Source organism: Humulus lupulus, chromosome 2 (genome assembly GCF_963169125.1).
Source record: "Humulus lupulus chromosome 2, drHumLupu1.1, whole genome shotgun sequence".
NCBI lineage: Eukaryota > Viridiplantae > Streptophyta > Magnoliopsida > Rosales > Cannabaceae > Humulus > Humulus lupulus.
The window spans coordinates 516,331-521,545 of record NC_084794.1 but is presented as its reverse complement, the minus strand read 5'-3'; positions in this window follow the sequence as shown (position 1 = coordinate 521,545).

Below are 5,215 nucleotides of genomic sequence, written 5' to 3'. Positions count from 1 at the left end.
ACCTTTCAGGCCAAAACTCCTAGGCAGCTGCCTAGGGCTCCGAAGCGATTTCGTAATTCACTCATATTTCTCTCTAACAAGCTCTAATTTTTTGAACCTTTTCCCATCTTAATAATATTATATAGGGCTATTATTGTCCATGAATTGGGGTCCTAATTCAACCAAACAAAAAAATTGCCCTTTCAGGAGAAATCTCCTAGGCGGCTGCCTAGGGCTCCGAAGCGATTTCGCAATTCACTCATATTTCTATCTAACAAGCTCTAATTTTTTTTAACCTTTTACCATCTCAATAATATTATATAAGGCGATTATTGACCATGTATTGGGGTCCTAATTCAACCAAACAAAAAAATTGACCTTTCAGGCCAAATCTCCTAGGCAGCTGCCTAGGGCTCCGAAGCGATTTCGTAATTCCCTCATATTTCCCTCTAACAAGCTCTAATTTTTTTGAACCTTTTCCCATATCAATAATATTATATAGGGCTATTATTGTCCATGAATTGGGGTCCTAATTCAACCAAACAAAAAAATTGACCTTTCAGGCCAAATCTCCTAGGCAGCTGCCTAGGGCTCCGAAGCGATTTCGTAATTCACTCATATTTCTATCTAACAAGCTCTAATATTTTTGAACCTTTTCCCATCTCAATAATATTATATAGGGCGATTATTGACCATGAATTGGGGTCCTAATTCAACCAAACAAAAAAATTGACCTTTCAGGCCAAATCTCCTAGGCAGCTGCCTAGGGCTCCGAAGCGATTTCGTAATTCCCTCATATTTCCCTCTAACAAGCTCTAATTTTTTTGAACCTTTTCCCATATCAATAATATTATATAGGGCTATTATTGTCCATGAATTGGGGTCCTACTTCAAACAAACAGTAAAATTGACCTTTCAGGCCAAATCTCCTAGGCAGCTGCCTAGGGCTCCGAAGCGATTTCGTAATTCACTCATATTTCTCTCTAACAAGCTCTAATTTTTTTGAACCTTTTCCCATCTCAATAATATTATATAGGGCTATTATAGACCATGAATTGGGGTCCTAATTCAACCAAACAAAAATATTGACCATTCAGGCCAAATCTCCTAGGCAGCTGCCTAGGGCTCCGAAGCGATTTCGTAATTCCCTCATATTTCCCTCTAACAAGCTCTAATTTTTTTGAACCTTTTCCCATCTCAATAATATTATATAGGGCGATTATTGACCATGAATTGGGGTCCTAATTCAACCAAACAAAAAAATTGACCTTTCAGGCCAAAACTCCTAGGCAGCTGCCTAGGGCTCCGAAGCGATTTCGTAATTCACTCATATTTCTCTCTAACAAGCTCTAATTTTTTTGAACCTTTTCCCATCTCAATAATATTATATAGGGATATTATTGACCATGAATTGGAGTCCTAATCCAACCAAACAAAAAAATAGACCTTTCAGGCCAAAACTCCTAGGCAGCTGCCTAGGGCTCCGAAGCGATTTCGTAATTCACTTATATTTCACTCTAACAAGCTCTAATTTTTTGAACCTTTTCCCATTTCAATAATATTATATAGCGCGATTATTGACCATGAATTGGGGTCCTAATTCAACCAAACAAAAAAATTGACCTTTCCGGCCAAATCTCATAGGCAGCTGCCTAGGGCTCCGAAGCGATTTCGTAATTCTCTCATATTTCTCTCTAAATAGCTCTAGTTTTTTTGAACCATTTCCAATCTCAAAAATATTATGTAGGGCTATTATTGACCATGAATTGGGGTCCTAATTCAACCAAACAAAAAAATTGACCTTTCAGGCCAAATCTCCTAGGCAAGCTGCCAAGGGCTCCGAAGCGATTTCGTAATTCCCTCATATTTCCATCCAACAAGCTCTAATTTTTTTTAACCTTTTCCCATTTCCATAATATTATATAGGGCCATTATTTTCCATGAATTGGGGTCCTAATTCAACCAAACAAAAAAATTGACCTTTCAGGCCAAATCTCCTAGGCAGTTGTCCAGGGCTCCGAAGCGATTTCGTAATTCCCTCATATTTCCCTCCAACAAGCTCTAATTTTTTTTGAACCTTTGCCCATATAAATAATATTATATAGGGCTATTATTGTCCATGAATTGGGGTCCTAATTCTACCAAACATTAAAATTGACCTTTCAGGCCAAATCTCCTAGGCAGCTGCCTAGGGCTCCGAAGCGATTTCGTAATTCACTTATATTTCACTCTAACAAGCTCTAATTTTTTGAACCTTTTCCCATTTCAATAATATTATATAGCGCGATTATTGACCATGAATTGGGGTCCTAATTCAACCAAACAAAAAAATTGACCTTTCCGGCCAAATCTCATAGGCAGCTGCCTAGGGCTCCGAAGCGATTTCGTAATTCTCTCATATTTCTCTCTAAATAGCTCTAGTTTTTTTGAACCATTTCCAATCTCAAAAATATTATGTAGGGCTATTATTGACCATGAATTGGGGTCCTAATTCAACCAAACAAAAAAATTGACCTTTCAGGCCAAATCTCCTAGGCAAGCTGCCAAGGGCTCCGAAGCGATTTCGTAATTCCCTCATATTTCCATCCAACAAGCTCTAATTTTTTTTAACCTTTTCCCATTTCCATAATATTATATAGGGCCATTATTTTCCATGAATTGGGGTCCTAATTCAACCAAACAAAAAAATTGACCTTTCAGGCCAAATCTCCTAGGCAGGTGTCCAGGGCTCCGAAGCGATTTCGTAATTCCCTCATATTTCCCTCCAACAAGCTCTAATTTTTTTTGAACCTTTGCCCATATAAATAATATTATATAGGGCTATTATTGTCCATGAATTGGGGTCCTAATTCTACCAAACATTAAAATTGACCTTTCAGGCCAAATCTCCTAGGCAGCTGCCTAGGGCTCCGAAGCGATTTCGTAATTCACTCATATTTCACTCTAACAAGCTCTAATTTTTTTGAACCTTTTCCCATCTCAATAATATTATATAGGACTATTATAGACCATGAATTGGGGTCCTAATTCAACCAAACAAAAAAATTGACCATTCAGGCCAAATCTCCTAGGCAGCTGCCTAGGGCTCCGAAGCGATTTCGTAATTCACTCATATTTCCCTCTAACAAGCTCTAATTTTTTTGAACCTTTTCCCATATCAATAATATTATATAGGGCTATTATTGTCCATGAATTGGGGTCCTAATTCAACCAAACAGTAAAATTGACCTTTCAGGCCAAATCTCCTAGGCAGCTGCCTAGGGCTCCGAAGCGATTTCGTAATTCACTCATATTTCTCTCTAACAAGCTCTAATTTTTTTGAACCTTTTCCCATCTCAATAATATTATATAGGGCTACTATAGACCATGAATTGCGGTCCTAATTCAACCAAACAAAAATATTGACCATTCAGGCCAAATCTCCTAGGCAGCTGCCTAGGGCTCCGAAGCGATTTCGTAATTCCCTCATATTTCCCTCTAACAAGCTCTAATTTTTTTGAACCTTTTCCCATATCAATAATATTATATAGGGCTATTATTGTCCATGAATTGGGGTCCTAATTCAACCAAACAGTAAAATTGACCTTTCAGGCCAAATCTCCTAGGCAGCGGCCTAGGGCTCCGAAGCGATTTCGTAATTCACTCATATTTCTCTCTAACAAGCTCTAATTTTTTTGAACCTTTTCCCATCTCAATAATATTATATAGGGCTATTATAGACCATGAATTGGGGTCCTAATTCAACCAAACAAAAATATTGACCATTCAGGCCAAATCTCCTAGGCAGCTGCCTAGGGCTCCGAAGCGATTTCGTAATTCCCTCATATTTCCCTCTAACAAGCTCTAATTTTTTTGAACCTTTTCCCATCTCAATAATATTATATAGGGATATTATTGACCATGAATTGGAGTCCTAATCCAACCAAACAAAAAAATAGACCTTTCAGGCCAAAACTCCTAGGCAGCTGCCTAGGGCTCCGAAGCGATTTCGTAATTCCCTCATATTTCCCTCTAACAAGCTATAATTTTTTTGAACCTTTTCCCATATCAATAATATTATATAGGGCTATTATTGTCCATGAATTGGGGTCCTAATTCAACCAAACAGTAAAATTGACCTTTCAGGCCAACTCTCCTAGGCAGCTGCCTAGGGCTCCGAAGCGCTTTCGTAATTCACTCATATTTCTCTCTAACAAGCTCTAATTTTTTTGAACCTTTTCCCATCTCAATAATATTATATAGGGCTATTATAGACCATGAATTGGGGTCCTAATTCAACCAAACAAAAATATTGACCATTCAGGCCAAATCTCCTAGGCAGCTGCCTAGGGCTCCGAAGCGATTTCGTAATTCCCTCATATTTCCCTCTAACAAGCTCTAATTTTTTTGAACCTTTTACCATCTCAATAATGTTATATAGGGTGATTATTGACCATTTATTGGGGTCCTAATTCAACCAAACAAAAAAATTGACCTTTCAGGCCAAATCTCCTAGGCAGCTGCCTAGGGCTCCGAAGCGATTTCGTAATTCACTCATATTTCTCTCTAACAAGCTCTAATTTTTTTGAACCTTTTCCCATCTCAATAATACTATATAGGGATATTATTGACCATGAATTGGAGTCCTAATCCAACCAAAAAAAAAAATAGACCTTTCAGGCCAAAACTCCTAGGCAGCTGCCTAGGGCTCCGAAGCGATTTCGTAATTCACTCATATTTCTCTCTAACAAGCTCTAATTTTTTTGAACCTTTTCCCATATCAATAATATTATATAGGGATATTATTGACCATGAATTGGAGTCCTAATCCAACCAAACAAAAAAATAGACCTTTCAGGCCAAAACTCCTAGGCAGCTGCCTAGGGCTCCGAAGCGATTTCGTAATTCACTCATATTTCCCTCTAACAAGCTCTAATTTTTTTGAACCTTTTCCCATCTCAATAATATTATATAGGGCGATTATTGACCATGAATTGGGGTCCTAATTCAACCAAACAAAAAAATTGACCTTTCAGGCCAAATCTCCTAGGCAGCTGCCTAGGGCTCCGAAGCGATTTCGTAATTCCCTCATATTTCCCTCTAACAAGCTCTAATTTTTTTGAACCTTTTCCCATATCAATAATATTATATAGGGCTATTATTGTCCATGAATTGGGGTCCTACTTCAAACAAACAGTAAAATTGACCTTTCAGGCCAAATCTCCTAGGCAGCTGCCTAGGGCTCCGAAGCGATTTC